A 20,760-nucleotide genomic window follows, 5' to 3' on the forward strand; every position below is an offset into this window, starting at 1 on the left:
CCAACTCTGTTACACAATTACTCTATAATTCTGCTCCCACACCAACTCCAAATTTTACTCTCTAAACTCAAAACAGAGCAAAATTAACTATTTTTAAGGAAAATACTTTTAACTCTGGAAAAAGTGCTCAGTCATTTTTCCTGTGTAGGAGGCATTTCAATCTGTGTAACCGTAACCACCAGACACAACAGTCACTAATAAGTTCCATGAATCTACAGCCTGAGCTAGAAAAGATTCAGCCCTAGCCTCACTTCTTCATATGATGATGTGTATTTTTCTTATGACCACTGAAAGGGGTTGTGGTGCACAACAGTGTATACTATTAGGGCCATGGAGCTGAGGAATACTGAGAAAAAGTCAGTATTTCCGAGATTAAATTTGGAAAGACTGCATTTCCTATAACTCTTTATTTTTCTCGTAAATTTGTGACTTTTAGATATCAGGAATTTCTGAGTTGTTTTTTTCTCACAAATTTGAGTTTAAGCTCGGATTAAAGTTTAATTAAATTTATTTCAGAGGGTTTTTTTTCCTCACAACCCCCCCCCCCCCCCCCCCCAACCAACCACCCCCGCACTGCCATCGCCATCATAGCTGTGCATAATCTGGTGTCAATGCCAAAAATGAAACATTATATTGTGCTTTTTAATCTCTGACAGATACTGGTGTCTTAGCCTTGCTAGCACATCTATACTAGCTGTCTCTGGAACTAACTATCATTATAATCATGATATATCCTTGCTCTACATGACACAAACGTTCCATATTTTCTTCATTAATCTTCATTAATGCCATATTCAAGGTCTCCCATTTTATTTTCTCACAGAAAACCTTGATCATAACCTTGATTAAAGGAGAAACCATGCAACAGATCCATGATAAAGAGCAGCCAGAAGAGCAAAGGAGGCTTTCATTACTGAAGTACATCTGATATTTCTAGAGACAGACGTCTTATTCTGCCCCCAAGAACCAATATTGGTTGGTGCAGTGAAGCTGACAGAGCCTCACATGTATGGCACTGGCTTAGTGCAGACTCACAGGGATCAAAAGGCCAAGCTACATGATGTTGTACTATAATTCAGGATAAAGCTTGATGCTTATATAGTATTCTCCACTGTCTCAAGGAGAAGGAGTTCATTTTGTATGATTTGGTGCACTGTCAGAAACAGGGGTACAGTAGGAGTCCATTTCTGTCCCCCAAGGTACAATCTACACTAATGTACCACCTAGGGCTCGTTATTGGTCCTTATGGTAACTATGTGTACCTTTTTAGGGACAAAAAAATCCATATTATGTTCCCAAGCAGTATCTAAAGGGTAGAAATAAGTACTTTAGAGAGGGTACTGCCCCAGTGACAAGCTGTTGGACCCCTAAAGGTACAATAAGGTACTTTATTTTCTGAGAGTGTAGGCTCATACCACGGAGAGGATGTTCTCAGTTAAGAGCTCTCAGTCAACACTGATTTGATTTCTTCTTCTTCTTCTTCTTCTTCAGTTGTTGTTTCTCTGCATTTGATAAAATTTGTGCCGATTTTTGAATGACAATTTAAGCAGCTAGAAATATGATCAATAGCTAGTTAATATTGAAATGAGCATATAGTTTAAGTCCCTATCCACCCATTATCCGTAACCACTTATACTGTGCAGGGTCGCGGACAAGCTGGAGCCTATCCCAGCTGACTATAGGCGAGAGGCGGGGTACAGTACACCCTGGGCAAGTCGCCAGGTCATCTCAGGGCTAACACATAGAGACAAACAACCATTCACATCTACGGTCAAGTTAGAGCCACCAATTAGCTGAACCTGCATGTCTTTGGACTGTGGGAGAAACCAGAGCACCCGGAGGAACCCCATGCAGACACAGGGAGAACATGCAAACTCCACACAGAAAGGCCCTTGTCGGCCACTGGGCGCAAACCCAGGACCTTCTTGCTGTGAAGCGATAGTGCTAACCACTACACCACTGTGCCGCCATAGTTTAAGTCATAATTGTTATATTTAACACACATGCCAAGCCATAAAAAAAAGAGTTCTTTTAGTATTCGGGATGGACATCATTTTTGGTGATCCATAAGGTTTACAGCAAATGTACGGTGGCAAGGAATGATAGGAATGGCAGTTATGGGTGGTTTCAATTTGGAGTTCAACAAATAGAGGTATTTCAAAATACAGGCGAAAAAGGAAATGCACAATGTACACTAGCTTACTTAACTTCATTTTTTAAAAAGGGAGAGAAAATATTTTTTTTCATAAAGAAACCTTGAGAGAGCAGTCATTGCTTGATAGAACCCTTAGCTTTTGCACCAGCCCATGAAATGCATCAGTTTACTGAAAATGTACAATTGCTCCCCTTGTTTGTGGAATGTGTTTGTTGGAGACTGCTAGAAGCAAACCGCTAAAATACACACAAACTTTCAGCACACACACCATGATGCAGACTCCCCACAGCTGACTGATGGATACCAGTGGGATACTGACATGACTCATATAATTGACTGACAAGAAAATCCTAGGGAGAGAGAGAAGAAAAAAAAACCCAACAAATTTTACCACAAAAAAATTTAAGTGGCGGGGATGACTTCATGCTAACAGCACAAACGATAAAATATGTAGTGGTTAACTACAATCTGCAGAAATGTTTGAATGTACAGTATAAGCAACCAGCTGAGATTATAAGTTTGCTATATATAACTGCAAGAAAAAATTAACAGAAGTGAATGTCCAGTCTTCAGTCTGGTCCATACTACACAAAATAAAGTATAAACAAAGCTAAATTCTTATACAGAAATGCTAGGAAATTTGACTTGAAAACAAAGACATTGCTTGTCTCTGCTTTAATTCAGAGTCATTTCAACTATGTTTGTTGTGCATGGTACAGTGCACTAACTACAAAAATCCCAGTCTTGATTACAAGTGGCACAAAATAAGGTTATCAGGTTCATGTCGAATCTCCCTCCTTGAAGTAGTGTTGGAGTGGATGAGTTCAAGAAAGTTGGTATGCTACCTGTTGATTACCATGTTAAACAACTTAAATTAAACCATGGATACAACATCTATAACAACAATGCTCCAGAATATATGAAATCTAACTTCCAGTTGTCTAAGCAAAATCCAACTAGAAATAGTTTTGTTTCATTTATTGTAAATCACGTTGGCTCTTTTATAAAAATAGTTTCTACCATACTCAGGGGCGCTGCCAGAAATTTTGGGCCCCATGAAAGATTAGAATTTTGGGCCCCCCAACTTTGCCCACCCTCGTCACAATTGCACTATTGTCATTATTTGACTTTTGATAGCCCATGGACCTTGAGTTTGTGACTTTGTTACTACATTTTATGTATTAACCTACCAGGGACTAGATGAAAACTGGTCAGTGACTAATTCTGGTGCATTTACAATCACAAATGAAAATTCAAGATTTTGTCACATGCCTTCTTGTGCTAGGACAATTGGTAGTGAAATGTGTGATGTGACTGCTAATAAATCATAGAAAAAGTTTTCTACCCAGCATCAAAATACCTATGGAAATCCCATGGATTGTTATGGTATGTGTTAGGTAGAAAGCTGTGTGTACTGTTCTGCAAAAAGGGAATATGTTCAAAGCAAAGTGTGTCTAGACAGAAATTTGAGCGTAAGCAGAGTTAGACTATTGGTTGCCCCTCCATATTTAGGGCACCCCATTAGTTATGAAACTGGTTATTAGCACTAGTTATTAGCACCAGCATAACGTAATATTTCATCTTGTTTATCACACAAGTCAGTTCAGTTATTAAAAATGTCACTGTACAAACTGTAAAAGTGTTCTCTTGACAGGCTAATCCAACCACGTTCATACTGTTCATTTACCATTCGCTAATATTTTGAACACACATGTGAGCAATAGCTACCTTTCTTTGGGAAAAACTGAGTGGCCAGTTGCCTGCCTCTCCGGTCCCTCTCAGCTTTCAGCTGCCTTTCTTTACGTTTTTGACAGCCACTCTTCATATTTAGCGATCATAGACTGTACGCACTCCACTGCTGGCTGGCTGGCTGCTGCACTGCGACACAGCAGCAAGTAGCGTTGCACTGATCAGCACACAGATTTAACGCATCGCGCTTCTACCAGAACTGGACCGTACCATTTCGCAAAAGGGGGAGTTTTCTGAAAATCATAATGATAATATGTTGAAGAACTCAAGAAATAGACAACCTTGTTCAATTAGCTCATTTTACCAGATGGAATATTGCATTGTTGTTATTTCAAAAGTCTTATTAAAATCATTAAAAGCATATTATCAGCCCCTTAAAGGGCCCCATGGCAGTGCTGGGCCCCTAGAATTGTTCTAACCTTTCCCCCCCTGGCGGCGCCCATGACCATACTGGTGCTAATGGAACAACCTACCTGTTTCTGTTAAAATGTTAAGGAGTAAAGATGATTTTCAGAAAACTATTAATAAACATTTTATGTCGCAACTGTTAAATGACAACCAAGATGATTTTATGTATTATTAGTATTACTCATGTTCTTGTCTTTCCAATTATTGTCAGAGGTGGACAAAGTACCCAACTTCATTACATAAGTCAAAGTACAGATACCACTGGTTAAAGGTTACCCCGATACAAGTGAAAGTTGTCCAGTCAAATTTTTACTTAAGTCAAAGTACTGAAGTACTAGCTTTTAAAAATACTTAAGTATTAAAAGTACATTTTCTGTCAATGCTTACAATACCTAATTGCCTCTGAAGCAACCGACTGGGTTTACTGACTAGCTTGTAGAACTTGTAGAGCTGAAGCTCCACCTGACATGCTAGCAAACTCTTTTCAAACTCAAAATCATATTGGGTAGCTAATATTACTAGAAAAGAAAGATGTCTACATTCCGTTTATTTGGCAAGATTATGCTAAAACATATTTCTGAAAGGACTTCAGAAAAGTTAACGTTATTCATATTAGCATGTAAAAATGGAGTTACGCTAACAGTGTCCAAGTTAACTAGCTATGTGTTAATGTTAGCCATGGACAAGGCAATGGCAACTTGGCAGGCAAATCCATAGAAAGTCATTTGACTAACCAGATTGCATGGTTATTGCAATGTTATCGCTAGCTCTAAAAGCACAGATAACTTCATTGCAAGCTTTTTCTTGGAATAAAATGTTTACATCCCTCAATATGCTTCTGCAGGATGGACGGCGAGTTTTTGTAGGCTGTGATGTGGTTCGTTTTAGGCAAACAAAGCAAATATTTAAAATGAAACAAATCTTTAATCCTTTCAGAAAACTGAAACATGGGTTCTAGATATAGCCACGAGTGCATGCATTCTCCAGAAGAACCGCCTCCTTCCATTCTACCATCAACTGATCATGTGCTGTTGAGAATTAATTGAACTTGATTTTATACAGTCTATGGACATGACGTGACCCTAGTGATTACTGATCGGCTGTCTCAGTGTCACCTGCGAAAAAACCAAACATGTTTAAGAAAAGAAAAGTAAAGAAAAAAATGTCCACTTTCAAAGCTGCTTCATAGTAACGAGTAACGAGGACCTTGACAGAAATGTAGTGGAGTGAAAAGTACGATATTTGTCTTTCAAATGTAGTGAAGTTAAAGTCATAAGTTTCCAACAAAAATAATACTCAAGTAAAATACAGATACTCAAAAAGTGTACTTAAGTACAGTACTCAAGTAAATATACTTTACTGTCCACCTCTGATTATTGTATATGTTAGCAACTTTTTTTTTTGACCAAGGTACTTTGTTAATGTGCCTTTTGCTGGTTGTCATTTTCTTTTTTCTTTTCAGAGGACTACAATGGAAATATGTTTATTGCTTTTTTGTGTTATCCTCAGCAATGTATTGTTTTTTATGTATTTTATATACATGTACTTTTATTGCCAAATAAATCAAATCAAATTAAAAAACATACACATTATAATATATTGTCTAAAACTTTAGTGAAAGATATGTATTGTTCATTGACAGACATTTTTGTATATCAAAGCATCCATATACAGGCTTTTCATATAATTCTGAATGATATGAGTATGATAGCTTAAATACTGAAAGAAAATAAATGATATATTGTCCACATACTTTTGGCCATATGGTTTCTACACAATGCACCATGCACTTTTATCATTATTTTATTATAGTTTTCGGTTATTATAGTATATAGTTGGTCAATTACTGACAGTCCTGATGGCATGTGATTTAGGATCAAATGTCCGTGTAATGGCTATAATTTAACTCGCTAGATTTTCTCAAAGGGCGGCACGGTGGTGTAGTGGTTAGTGCTGTCGCCTCACAGCAAGAAGGTCCGGGTTCGTGCCCCGTGGCCGGCGAGGGTCTCTCCGTGCGGAGTTTGCATGTTCTCCCCGTGTCCACGTGGGTTTCCTCTGGGTGCTCTGGTTTCCCCCACAGTCCAAAGACATGCAGGTTAGGTTAACTGGTGACTCTAAATTGACCGTAGGTGTGAATGGTTGTCTGTGTCTATGTATCAGCCCTGTGATGACCTGGCGACTTGTCCAGGGTGTACCCCGCCTTTCACCCGTAGTCAGCTGGGATAGGCCCCAGCTTGCCTGCGACCCTGTAGAACAGGATAAAGTGGCTAGAGATGATGAGATGAGATTTTCTCAAACATGAGGCAATAATAAAAAGAAAACAGCAAGGCTTGTAAATTCACAAAAAGCAAAAGCAATCATTACTGGAAGTGCGTCTTTCATTTCCCATGTCCTTTCCCCTTCATTTTCAGGCTTTTCAGGTGAACAAATTTATAATTTTTTAATTTGTGCTAGCAGCACTGGAGCAAATTGTTACTCTCACTCAGGATCTTTCTACATTATTATTATTATTATTATTATTATTATTATTATTATTATCCTAACATTTTTAGGATGCTACTTCTCACTCATTTTTCAACCAATCATCACCAAATTTCACATGAAGAATACCTCTGGGCTGACTTACATTGCTGTGACTTTTGGTGCTGATCTGGATCACTGAATGATCCATGAAAAACTGGCTTTTTTCAATCACTTATAACTGTTGATTTTCATGATTTTTTTCAATCAGGGTTTTTGTTTGTTTTTTGTTTTTTTGTATTTTGTTCAGGGCGGCAGGGCACAACTTTTCCTCATTAAGCGTCATTCTCTATCTCTTACCATTCCGGATCTATAGGGTACAGTGACCAGACATCCCAGTTTGTAACAGTTAGCGCAAATTACTATGACTATAGTTACAGTCTCTATCTAGTTTTATATTTGGTCTGATTGATGCTTATTGGTCTGAGAAAGCAAATTTTTGTTTGATCTCATGTTGCCATAGCATGGGTTCAAAAATCATAAATGCTACAACTAAACCCAAAATATCTCTGAACTTAATCAGTGCACCACAGCTGTATAGTGCTGGAAACATTTTCTCCAACAGTAATGCACTGACGTGCTCACCCTCCACCACATTTTCCTCTTCTATCCCCAAGCCAAACCATCCAAACCACCCCAGTGCTCTTTCAAATCAGCGCTAAGTCACTGTGATGCCATCTGAGGAGAAACGAATGACCCTCTTCCCCCAACACTGAGGCATCCAGGAAGTTGAGGTCTGACAGTTTGTCTCAGACCATATGCCACATGGCAGTAAGGCCAGGGCAATTCATGAAAGGTTGGGGCAATGGCTAGAGGCACTGTGTACATATTCCCTTCTCTGTGTGTCTTCTCCAATTTTTCACAAATATCTGTGAAGTACTCAGAGTCTAGCCTCAGTCACAAGGCCGGCTACACAGTGCATGCCTGCAGTGCTGCCGTGACTCCACTGATCTTTATTTGCCCAGGATTTCAGACTGTACTCATAATCATCTGATGTTTGAGAATAATGATACCATGCTGTAATGAAAAGCTTGCCTTTTTTTTGGGGGGGGGGCATTTCTTTTTGTGCAGTTGCTTGACTAGATGGAGATCTTATATTGTTTAACCTCTATTTATCCTCCTTTAGGTGAAGAGGGGCTAAATAATACAACAAATGAGACGTGAAGTCATATTATATGTAATTCCTCTATTACAGTAATGTGAATTATATAAAACGGTAAAAGTTTAAGGACGAAAGCACTGGAACATACTGTATATTCAATTAATGTATATAAAACCCTATATAATTATATAATATATCAGTTCAGGTGCAACTTTAGGATATCTACACTACTCTATAGAGTTATCTTTGTTGAAAAAAAATAATTGTTTTTAACCAAATGCAAACACATCAAGAAATTTATCAAGCTTTTAAAAACGCACTCTTTGCTACTATTTATTTTTGTTTGAGAATTATTGTCCAGCTTTTTTTCCTCCCGAATACAACTGTTTTTTTTTTGTCTTGTGGAATTTTTCGTTTGCTTCTGACTTTTATCACATTTTTCACAAGTGGTTTAGTCTTACAAGAACCCCTAGACGCATTCACATAATGTGTGAGAATTCTTGTGGACGGGAAAATTTCTCATTACTTAAAAGTGTTCATGCATTGCCTTTCTTTTTTATGAAATAAAAATATGTTATTTTAGCTAGAATTAGCATGTCACTGTGTTCATGATAAACATTAGCACATATACTAATTGTTAACAAAACTGAAGTAGGTTGTCTTTTAATATAAACTGAAATGTAAACTGAGCGTTCTATTTTAAGACTTTACATTTATTTAGGCAACTGTCTCAATTTACGCTAGATTTGAAAAATTGGGGATGTCAAAAAATGCATAACTGACATAAAGTCAAGTTTATTTGTATAACGCTTTTAACAATAGACATTGTCGCAAAGGAGCTTTACAGAATTTTAATGACTTTAAACATGAGCTAATTTTATCCCTAATCTATCCCCACTGAGCAAGCTTGTGGTGACGGTGGCAAGGAAAAACTCCCTCAGACGACATGAGGAAGAAACCTCGAGAGGAACCAGACTCAAAAGGGAACCCATCCTCATTTGGGTGATAACAGATAGCGTAATTATAACATTTTAACAGTTTTATCATGAAGTCTGTTTTGTTGAAGTTATAAACTGTTCATTGATGGAAACTTGAGTGCAAAACTGTTCATGACAACTGCAGCCCTAAAGTTAGCAAGTCAACTGTAGTCCTCAGCCATAAAAGCATTACTGTAAGTGTCCAGAGCATCTTCCAAGTGCGACTTTCAACCGTCCATATGGGGCCATCCTCCACCATAATACTAAAGGTAGCATTATAGCTAAAAATTTCCTAAGCCATAGCTCTATTTTATCTACAGCCACTTTTAGTTTCAAACCTATACTAGGACACAAGGAAAACAGGTGAAACTCCCGACATATAATAACGTGACCTCGGGATCAAACCTTCTGTTCAGCTCAAATGTATTTCTTTCACCATGAAATAATGTATCAGACATACTTTTAAAAAATGAGGGCAAACATACAGTATGTCACTCAGTCTGATATTCCACTGACACTGAAGAGCATCAGAGCTTGATAAAGGACAAGACAGGTGAGTGACAGTTGTCTGGTAGAATCAGAAATGGAAAGAAAGTGCACTGCCACAGGTTAGAAGGTGCTGGGCTTGGACAGACATGGTGTTTGATGACACTCCCAGGCACATATGTCACAGGTGAAGATGAAAAGCGATGGGACTTCCACATAGCCTCAGAAGATATTCGAGGTGCAAACGTGCCTATATGCAAGTCCCGCTCTAGCACTCAAAGAATATACAGGGAGGATGTGCTCTGTAGCACACATACACTATATTTACCCAGGATTTGTGGACACCCGACCATCAACCCATACAGTATGTGGGCCGTCACCAAACCGTTGCCACAAAGTTGGAAGCAATCAGTTGTGCCTGATATTTAGCAGCATTACAATTTATTGAGACAAACCTGTCCCAGCATGACAATGGCTCTATGCAAAGTGAGCTACAACCCCAAATCACTGAAGTCGGGACAGTATGGAAACTGCAAATAAAAAAACAAAGCCTTGATTTCTAAATTTACCTTGACTTGTATTTCATTGTAGACAGTATGAACCCAAGATATTTCATGTTTTGTTGGTCAACTTCATTTCATTTGTTAATATACATCCATTCCTGTGTTTCAGGCCTGCAACACATTCCAAAAAAAGTTTGGATACAGGAAATTTAGGGCTAGTAATGAGGTAAAACAGTTAAATAATGATGTGGTTTGAAACAGGTGATGTCAAGAGGTGATTGTAATCACGATTTGGTACAAAATCAGTACCCAGGAACAGCCTGGTCTTTGAGGAGCAAAGATGGGCTGAGGATCTCCAGTTTGTCAACAAATGCATGAGAAAATTATTGGAATGTTTAAAAACAATGTTCCTCAAAGAAATACATGAAGGGATTCGGAAGGTTCACCCACTGCAGAGTAAAATATGATTAAACAATTCAAGGAATCTGGAGGGGGCGGCACGGTGGTGTAGTGGTTAGTGCTGTCGCCTCACAGCAAGAAGGTCCTGGGTTCGAGCCCCGGGGCCAGCGAGGGCCTTTCTGTGTGGAGTTTGCATGTTCTGTCCGTGTGGGTTTCCTCTGGGTGCTCCAGTTTCCCCCACAGTCCAAAGACATGCAGGTTAGGTTAACTGGTGACTCTAAATTGACCGTAGGTGTGAATGTGAGTGTGAATGGTTGTCTGTGTCTATGTGTCAGCCCTGTGATGACCTGGCAACTTGTCCAGGGTGTACCCCGCCTTTTGCCCGTAGTCAGCTGGGATAGGCTCCAGCTTGCCTGCGACCCTGTAGAAGGATAAAGCAGCTAGAGATAATGAGATGAGAAGGAATCTGGAGGAATTTTGGTGCGTAAAGGGCAAGGGCTCAAGCCTAAGCTGAACACCCATGATCTCTGATCCCTCAGATGGCACTGCACCAAGAACTATCATTCCTCTATAGCTGATATAAAGTCATGGGCTTGGGATTACTTTGCAAACATTTGTCAAGTACTACAATACAGAATTGCATCTAATAATGCCAGTTAAAACTTTACTGTGCAAAAAGGAAACCTGATGTTAACTGTGTCCAGAGGTGCTGTCAACTTCTCTGGGCTCGGAGGCATCTGGAATGGACCATCACACAGTGGAAATGTGTATTGTGGTCAGATGAATCAGTACTCCGGGTGTTTTTTTTTTTTAAGAAATGGATGTTTTGTGCTCTGGAACAAAGATGAAAAGGAGCACTGGCCTTGGCAAAGGTAACTTACACTTCTGTGATGGCAGCATTAATGCAGAAAAGTACATTGAGATTTTGGAGCAACATATGCTCCCTTCAAGATGACATCTTTTCCAGGGAGATTTCAACAAGACAATGCAAAACCACATTCTGCACACATTACAAAGGCATGGCTGTGGAAGAAGAGGGTGCCTGTCCCCTCTGTCCCCAATAGAAAATGTGTGGAGAATTTTGAAACAAAAAAATATGACAACGACTACCCTGTACTGTTGCACACCTTAAGACCTGCTTGCAGAAAGAATGGGACAAAATAACACCTGAAACAGTTCATCACTTGGTGTCTTCAGTTCCTAAACACCTTATAAGTGTTATGAGAAGGAATGGCAATGTTATAATGTGGTAAATGCTTTACTGTCCCAACTTTTTTTTAATGTGTTGCAAGCATCAAAATTGAAAGTGTTTATTTTGAAAAAATAAAAATATAAAATAAAATTCATGAGGTCAAACATCAAATAATGGGCTGCCTGCTTTAATTGGTTTGGAGGCATGCAATGGCAAGGATATAAACCTGAAAGTCACAGCAAAAGGTTTTTCTCTTTCCTCTCAAAACATATGGTGTAAAGGATAGAGAAGCAATTTTGAAGCCAAAAGGTTGCTGATTTGATTCCTGGACCAGCAGGAATGGCTGACGTGCCCTTGTGCAGGACACCTAACCCCCAACTGCTCCCCAGGCTGCTCTGGGTATGTTGTACGTCACTCTGGATAAGAGCATCTTAAATGCCTGTAGTATAGTGATAGTGCAGTTTGTACTGATTTCTAGTAATGAGTAGATTTAGGCTGTGTTGACCCAACGTTTTGCCTATGTGGTCCAACATTACTTCAATTCCTAGCTCACAACTTTAGTTTCTACCTGCAATTAGCACCAATTTACTGTTTGATGTGGGGAAAAAAATGGAAGGAAAAACTTATCCTTCCATACATAACCTCTCATTAAATGTGTGTGTGTATATATATAAACACTACAAAAATAAAGCTTGGCTGGAAGCAGAAGTAAATCATTGCTGCCTCTTGGGAGTATACAGAGCTAGCCATTAGCATGCTGCCAATTATACTAGTACAAAGCCTAGCACATAACATGTAAAACAAATGATCAATTATTTAATTTTTGTCTAGCTAGGTGGCTCCAGAAACTATATAGCTACTACTGTTTCTAAACACCACCAAACAGACCATACCTAAAAGCTACAAGATTAGCAGTCACAACACACTGACAAGAGACAAACTACAACCCCGATTCCAAAAAAGTTGGGGCAAAGTACAAATTGTAAATAAAAACGGAATGCAATGATGTGGAAGTTTCATAATTCCATATTTTATTCAGAATAGAACATAGATGACATACCAAATGTTTAAATTGAGAAAATGTATCATTTAAAGAGAAAAATTAGGTGATTTTAAATTTCATGACAACAACACATCTCAAAAAAGGTGGGACAAGGCCATGTTTACCACTGTGAGACATCCCCTTTTCTCTTTACAACAGTCTGTAAACGTCTGGGGACTGAGGAGACAAGTTGCTCAAGTTTAGGGATAGGAATGTTAACCCATTCTTGTCTAATGTAGGATTCTAGTTGCTCAACTGTCTTAGGTCTTTTTTGTCATATCTTCCGTTTTATGATGCGCCAAATGTTTTCTATGGGTGAAAGATCTGGACTGCAGGCTGGCCAGTTCAGTACCCAGACCCTTCTTCTACACAGCCATGATGCTGTAATTGATGCAGTATGTGGTTTGGCATTGTCATGTTGGAAAATGCAAGGTCTTCCCTGAAAGAGACGTCGTCTGGATGTGAGCATATGTTGCTCTAGAACCTGGATATACCTTTCAGCATTGATGATGTCTTTCCAGATGTGTAAGTTGCCCATGCCACATGCACTAATGCAACCCCATACCATCAGAGATGCAGGCTTCTGAACTGAGCGCTGATAACAACTTGGGTCGCCCTTCTCCTCTTTAGTCCAAATGACACGGCATCCCTGATTTCCATAAAGAACTTCAAATTTTGATTCGTCTGACAACAGAACAGTTTTCTACCTTGCCACAGTCCATTTTAAATGAGCCTTGGCCCAGAGAAAACGTCTGCACTTCTGGATCATGTTTAGATACAGCTTCTTCTTTGAACTATAGAGTTTTAGCTGGCAACGGCGGATGGCACGGTGAATTGTGTTCACAGATAATGTTCTCTGGAAATATTCCTGAGCCCATTTTGTGATTTCCAATACAGAAGCATGCCTGTATGTGATGCAGTGCCGTCTAAGGGCCCGAAGATCACGGGCACCCAGTATGGTTTTCCGGCCTTGACCCTTACGCACAGAGATTCTTCCAGATTCTCTGAATCTTTTGATGATATTATGCACTGTAGATGATGATATGTTCAAACTCTTTGCAATTGTACACTGTCGAACTCCTTTCTGATATTGCTCCACTATTTGTCGGTGCAGAATTAGGGGGATTGGTGATCCTCTTCCCATCTTTACTTCTGAGAGCCGCTGCCACTCCAAGATGCTCTTTTTATACCCAGTCATGTTAATGACCTATTCCCAATTGACCTAATGAGTTGCAATTTGGTCCTCCAGCTGTTCCTTTTTTGTACCTTTAACTTTTCCAGCCTCTTATTGCCCCTGTCCCAACTTTTTTGAGATGTGTTGCTGTCATGAAATTTCAAATGAGCCAATATTTGGCATGAAATTTCAAAATGTCTCACTTTCAACATTTGATATGTTGTCTATGTTCTATTGTGAATACAATATCAGTTTTTGAGATTTGTAAATTATTGCATTCCATTTTTATTTACAATTTGTACTTTGTCCCAACTTTTTTGGAATTGGGCTTGTATATGCTATTTTGAATGTAGGGTTGTTTGGATGTAGTGATAGTCCTGCAACAAAATTAGTGAATAGTATTATTTTTTGGTGAAGCCTTGTAGAAATGGGTGCCATTTTATAGGGATTCTGTGTTTACTCAGCTAACTAGCTTACTTTCTTTTTACTTAATTGCGTCTACCGTATTTTGACCTTACACACTCAAAGCCTTTCACAATTGCTCACTGCCTTTCTTTGGTTGTTTTTTGCTTTTCCCATTATCGTAAATAAATTGGGTACATAATCAAGTAAACTTTTGTGCTGATTTATTAGAGTACTGTGTACAAGGTACTTTAACACTTCACTAATTTTACACTAACCCTAGTTTGGGCTGGTTTTTGATTTCCAGCAGCTGAATCGTTCCATATGAATCGTGACCATAAACACATAAACAGCACCCATCGTAACCATCCCCCTTCACCATTACTTTGCAGTTTAATTGAACTAGTTCTGATTTTAACCCAGCTGTGCCAAAGCATCTCCAGTTATGGCAGCATTTATCATTATTTTCAGTCATTATCTCTCTCCTCTCTCTTGGCTTGAGACACAGCCATTACTTATGGGGACTAATAGAAGCACTGCAATGATGCAGCTGCTCCTCGTTCACTCCCTGTCTCATTCGAATGGATATAGCTCCAAAAGCCTCTGTCTAAAATGAACGTCCTCTGTAAGCTGCTTTGCGACAATGTCTGTTGTTAAAAGCATGACATTGACTTGTAAACCATGAAGTAAGCTACGGTATTTCATCTATGGGTTGAAATTTCTGTTCAAATATGCCTACAAGTGATTTACAGGCTTGTGAATTTTGTTCTTAGCTGAAGAAAGCCTCAATCATCATGGCGAACGGTGGTGTAGTGGTTAGCACGGTCGCCTTACAGCAAGAAGGTTGTGGGTTTGAACCCAGTGGCTGGTGAGGGCCTTTCTGTGTGGAGTTTGCATGTTGTCCACGTGGGTTTCCTCCGGGTGCTCTGGTTTCCCCCAAAGACATGCAGTTAGGTTAACGTGGGGTGGCCTTGGGCTGAAGTGCCCTTGAGCAAGGTACCTAACCCCTGGGTGCTCTAGTGTGGCTGCCCACTGCTGCGTGTGTTCACTGCTTCAGATGGGTTAAATGTAGAGGATAAATTTCACTGTGCTTGAAGTGTGCATGTGACAAATAAAGGTGTCTTCATCAACAGAATGAATAGACAAGCAGGTCAATCAATGGCTGAGGTGGTCTGAGTTTTTGATATTTCACACAGTTGGTAACTGTAAAATGACCAGTGAAATATAGTAATACTTTCATACAGTACATTATTTGAAAGTAGCATTATATTACAGTATGGCATACTGTATTCTAACCTAACATGAAAGTAAACAGCTACGGGACCTGCATTAACATACACACAGAGAATTCTTGTTCAATAAAAACTAACTTTTAAAAAGCTTCATTGCAGTCACAGTCCACACTGTCATAAGACACTGACTAGCTAAATAAACATTGTTTAAAAAATACTTTACTCGCTAAAGAATGTGTCTTGTTATTGCTAGCTAGCAAACATATTTTTAAGCCGAGTTTTCTGACAAATTTAGCCAAAGCAAATTAGAATTTATATAAAACCCATCAGGGCAGTTGAGGGTTAAGGAAAGCTATCACAAATGACAGCTAGTTATCACTCTCAATACTTTGTTATTGCTATTGCTAGCTATGTATTTAGCTAGCTAGTTACCACTAAGTTTTACCTCATTTTGGCTGACATTTTTATCCAAAGCAACTTATAACTGAGACTGGAAAGAAAAGAGCAATGAAGGGTTATTTAATTAGCTCATGTTTTAAGTCGTTCAAATTCTGTAAAGCTGCTTTGCGACAATGTTTATTGTTAAAAGCGCTGTACAAATAAACTTGATTGATTGATTGATTGAAGGGTTAGGGTTAGCTAATGATAGCTATATCATATCACTAATGATAGCTGTTTATCACTAACACCACTTTGTTTTGCTAGCTATGTTGCCGTTTAATGCTACAAGCAAGTTAGCCACCATCATTGGCTCATGTTTAGCAATTTGTAATAGATTGCTTTTATTCTTTTCCTTTTTTTAAATAAAAACTGTCAGCTCTGGTTAAAAACTGCCAATTCCTCAGTGTTTAGTAGTAGGTTGGTGTTGTGATATTACCTTAACCAGTTGTTTCTGAGTAATAGTTAGCAATTTATTACTATAGTTTTGTAATTTAATAGCTTGCTAGTTGTTTGATGATAAAATGGCAGCAAGTAGAAGCCTTATTAATGTGAGTGATGATGGTTTGTTAGTGAGAATTTTCCATTTCTCTTAGATTATTTTTTCTGTCTTACAGGGTAACCTGAATGGTCCCTGAAGCATTATTGAAATTTTTGTAATATATTGTAAAACAACGTTTTGTAAGAATCTTTGAGGTTAGTGAATAATGTTTGATCAATTTAAAAAGCATAATTTACACAACATACACATTTTACGTTAACTACAAATAAAGGAAGGGTGGCATTTAAATGTTCATCAAAGCCAAACCTCAGTGCGTCAAGAAACTACAAATATTCAGGAACCACTGGGAGAATGTAACATTACCAAATACATAGATGTTTCCAATCTTTTAGAAATCAAACACTTTTAATGGAATGTATGTCTTGTGGTGGCACGGTGGTGTAGTGGTTAGCACTGTCGCCTCACAGCAAGAAAGCTCTGGGTTTGAGCCCAGTGGCTGTGACGGGGGCCTTTCTGTGTGGAGTTCGTATGTTTCCCCCTATGTCTGTGTGGGTTTCCTCTGGGTGCTCTGTTTTCCCCCACAGTTCAAAGACATGCAGTTGGGTTAACATGGGGCAGCCATGGCCTGAGGTTGGGCTGAAGGGCCATTGAGCAAGGTACCTAACCTCCAACTGCTCCCTGGGTGGTGTAGCATCACTGCCCACTGCTCTGGATATGTGTGTGCGCTCATTGCTCACTTGTGTGTGCATGTGTATGTTCACTGCTTCAGATGGGTTAAATGCAGAGGTTAAATTTCACTGTGTGCTTAAGTCTGTGCTTGAGGGTACATATGACAAATAAAGCCTTCTTGGCTTGGCTTCTTCCTCTTGTTGGCTTGTACATTGCAATACTGTACACTCTTGGGGGGAAAAAGTTTTAAGGACTTCACTCCTTCAGATAGGGAAACACTCTGTTACATGGGTCTAATTTTATTCAGAAATAACCAAAGCACAACACTGTCATCCTAGGATCTACTTCCATGCAATATAGTGCCTACTGTAGTTCCAGGAGGGGGGGGGGGGGGGGGTTATGTAAACTTGGTTTCAAATATCCATCCATCCATCCATCCATCCAACTATGTATCCGTCCATTATCTATATAGCTTATCTGTCAGGTTCGTGGGGGAAGCTGGAGCCAATCCCAGCTGACTTCGGGCAAGAGGTTGGGTACACCCTGGGCAGGTTGCCAATTTATCACAGGGCTGGTTTCAAACATAAAAAGTAGATTTAAATGCTAATGCTTGAATATTTCTTAGATGAAAGTTCAAGGTCTGTTGACAGAGAAATAATTTATTGATCAGCAATGTTTTATTCAGTGCAACCAGAGAGTCAACAACAAGCCTGTATTCCTGATGTTTCCATGCTGTGTCATATTGTATTAGTCAATATGGTAAGGGGAAAATCACAGCCACTAAAGTCTGCTTCTTGTTACTGTCACTCTGCTGCTATTGTGACATTGTTGGCTTGCTTTTTCTTCTTCCTGTCATTCATCTTTAACATGACCAAAAATGGAAAGTCACCTCACAGACAAGTAAGAGAGAACAAACTTTGCTCTGTATTCACTCACAAAGTATTGGCCTGGATTGTTAACCTTTACTTCGGCTGTATGTCTTTTTCTTTGGGCCACAACTTCTACTCCCAAGCGCAAGTGTCATGATTTATTGACTAATGACACCCAAAATAGTGCATGGTGTAACCCATGGGGTCACCCTGCTACCAAGTGGGGTTTGGAGTAATTTGTGAGATCACTCCCTTTTCTTTGGGCATATTCATTTCTCTTTGGGCCATGTTGCCATCCCTGACACAGCAGCTAATGATGACCTCTGGCTTTAAAGCCAAGAATGCCACTTATAAAGCTCCAAAATACTGTACATGCTTTCTTGTTGTGTCCATCAATGGACAGATTCAGTTTGGTATAATGAGTTGTCCTACTACCTGCATGGCCAGGGAATACTCAAATCAACAGTGGCCACCATAAAGCATTTCAACTTAACAAGCCAACAGGCATGAAAGAAAACAGTAGAGGAAGAAATGAATTTGACATTCTGAAGTGAAAGGCTTTGATTTCCTCTCAGCAGGCTTGGCTTTTTACGTTAAGCACTAGGCAGGAGATGTTTGTAGGGGCAGCTGAATGAGGGATCAATCCCACAGGGTCGCACTTGTGCTGTGTGTTATCAGCTCAGCGGGTCAGAGATAACTCCTGGCAGGGGCCATATTGCCTCGTTCATCTCAATCAGCCTGAAGCCAGCCAGAAGGACATGGGCATCACACTAAGAGGAGCACAGGCCTGCATGGCCATCAACACTTCTGATAAAAGTCTCAAAGAACACTCATCATGCTTAAAATTTCAATCATCTCTTGTGGAAGCACTTTTGGTTGCACTCCTCTTTATGCTCAGACTTTGAGTCCATTCAGAAACAAGTATTCATTTGATTAATCACTGCTGCCACTCCCACTTAAAGGAAAAGGATCTCTATGTAGTAATAATGAAGCTTGATCAGTGGGCAGTGGTGGCTCAGTGGTTAAAGCTCTGATTTACTGGTTAGAAGGCCATGGGTTCAAGCCACAGGACCTCCAAGCTGCCACTACTGGGCCTTTTAAGAAGGCGCTTAAAGCAATTAACCAGGAAATTTTGAAATTATGGGGTTATGAAATGTCATCGTCATCATGATACATTAATAATCATATAAGATACTCTGGACCAAAAAAAATGAAGCAGACTTTAGCTTAAAAAACATGTTAAAGTTGTAACATCGATCCGTTGGGCCATTTTCCTGGGTGCGGCCGTACTGGATTAGCCAGATACATGGATGTATTAGGAGACAAAAACAACGGTGGCGCTGCATAGGATTCTGCACATCTTCCTCATTCCATCCTGGATCCAAGACATTTGGCCGAATGGCTTCATCAAGTAAAGCAAGAAAACTTTACACCTGGAAAAAGCACCAGAAGATTGTTTTGTGGAGGACTTGTATGAAAAAATCACTGGGAAGAAGGGAGACACAAGGCAGAAATGGCAACTGATGCCAGACGTGATCTCACCTTTGTTTCACCACAAAACACCGACACTGGCAGAACGACAGCATACCGTGTCACGCATCAAACAGATGGAAGATAAGCAGGTGAATATATTTTTAAATAAACAGGCAATAAACTAGCCACTACTTTATTTTGATTCCTTTTTTAATACTGTATTGCCGTAATTTTTGTGGAGAAATGCAAACAAATTGACCAAGAAGTTATGCTAGACCATAATATTATCCTGTAGTCTAGTATAGCATACACTTGTACACCTCCGCTGTGCTCGCGGAAAATGACATCACGCATGATGGAGTTATGGTGGCCTCCCTGACAAAAAACAGTCCCGTCTATTTTCATCACTTTAGTGGTTATATCGTTAAGAACAAATTCAACATGCAGGGTTTTTTTTTTTATAAAAGACAGACATAAAGACCAACTTTTAGCTCAATTTGTTTATTTGTGAGATATTTTCTTTAACTCTCTCTATTTCAAGGGTACCCCATCATGTCTGACCACAGCTTCCTCCCAAGATGGGATATGTGAAGAAAACAGAATTTCACTCTGCTGTAATTTATATGTGATGAACAAAGCTTTCTTCTGATGTAACATGGAGTTTGTTCCTGAGCAGGGGTGTCACTAGGCCTTTTTTACTGGGGCACGTGCCCCAGTAAAAATCAGCTGTGCCCCAGTAAGAAAATGTTGAAAGATTTTCGTAACAAACTAGTTTCTTTGGCAGATCATTTATCTACTGTAAGTTGTAGGACAGAGTGTGTATCGCCTCTTCTTTCTAACTAATTTTCTGATTGGTCTGGGAGATTCTCACTGTAAACATAGTGTGCATGGGGCATGAGTCCATTTAGCCTACTGGAGAGATGAGTCTACTCTTTGGATGAGTCAGAGAACGGGCTCTGGATGAGTTAAGGTAGCGCGAAGTTGTTGCAACAAAACCTAGCAAACCATATTCTAACAAACCCATTAAATTACATTGAATTATCTCATCTCATTCTCATTATCTCTAGCTGCTTTATCCTGTTCTACAGGGTCGCGGGCAAGCTGGAGCCTATCCCAGCTGACTATGGGCAAAAGGCAGGGTACACCCTGGACAAGTCGCCAGGTCATCACAGGGCTGACACATAGACACAGACAACCATTCACACTCACACTTACCTAACCTGCATGTCTTTGGACTGTGGGGGAAACCGGAGCACCCGGAGGAAACCCACGCGGACACGGGGAGAACATGCAAACTCCGCACAGAAAGGCCCTCGCCGGCCACGGGGCTCAAACCCAGACCTTCTTACTGTGAGGCGACAGCGCTAACCACTACACCACCGTGCCACCCTACATCGAATTAAATTATATTAAATTACTTTTCCAGATGGATATCAGACAATTCTTCTCACGAAGCAGAGACAGGGGC

Source organism: Neoarius graeffei, chromosome 28 (genome assembly GCF_027579695.1).
Source record: "Neoarius graeffei isolate fNeoGra1 chromosome 28, fNeoGra1.pri, whole genome shotgun sequence".
Taxonomy (NCBI): domain Eukaryota; kingdom Metazoa; phylum Chordata; class Actinopteri; order Siluriformes; family Ariidae; genus Neoarius; species Neoarius graeffei.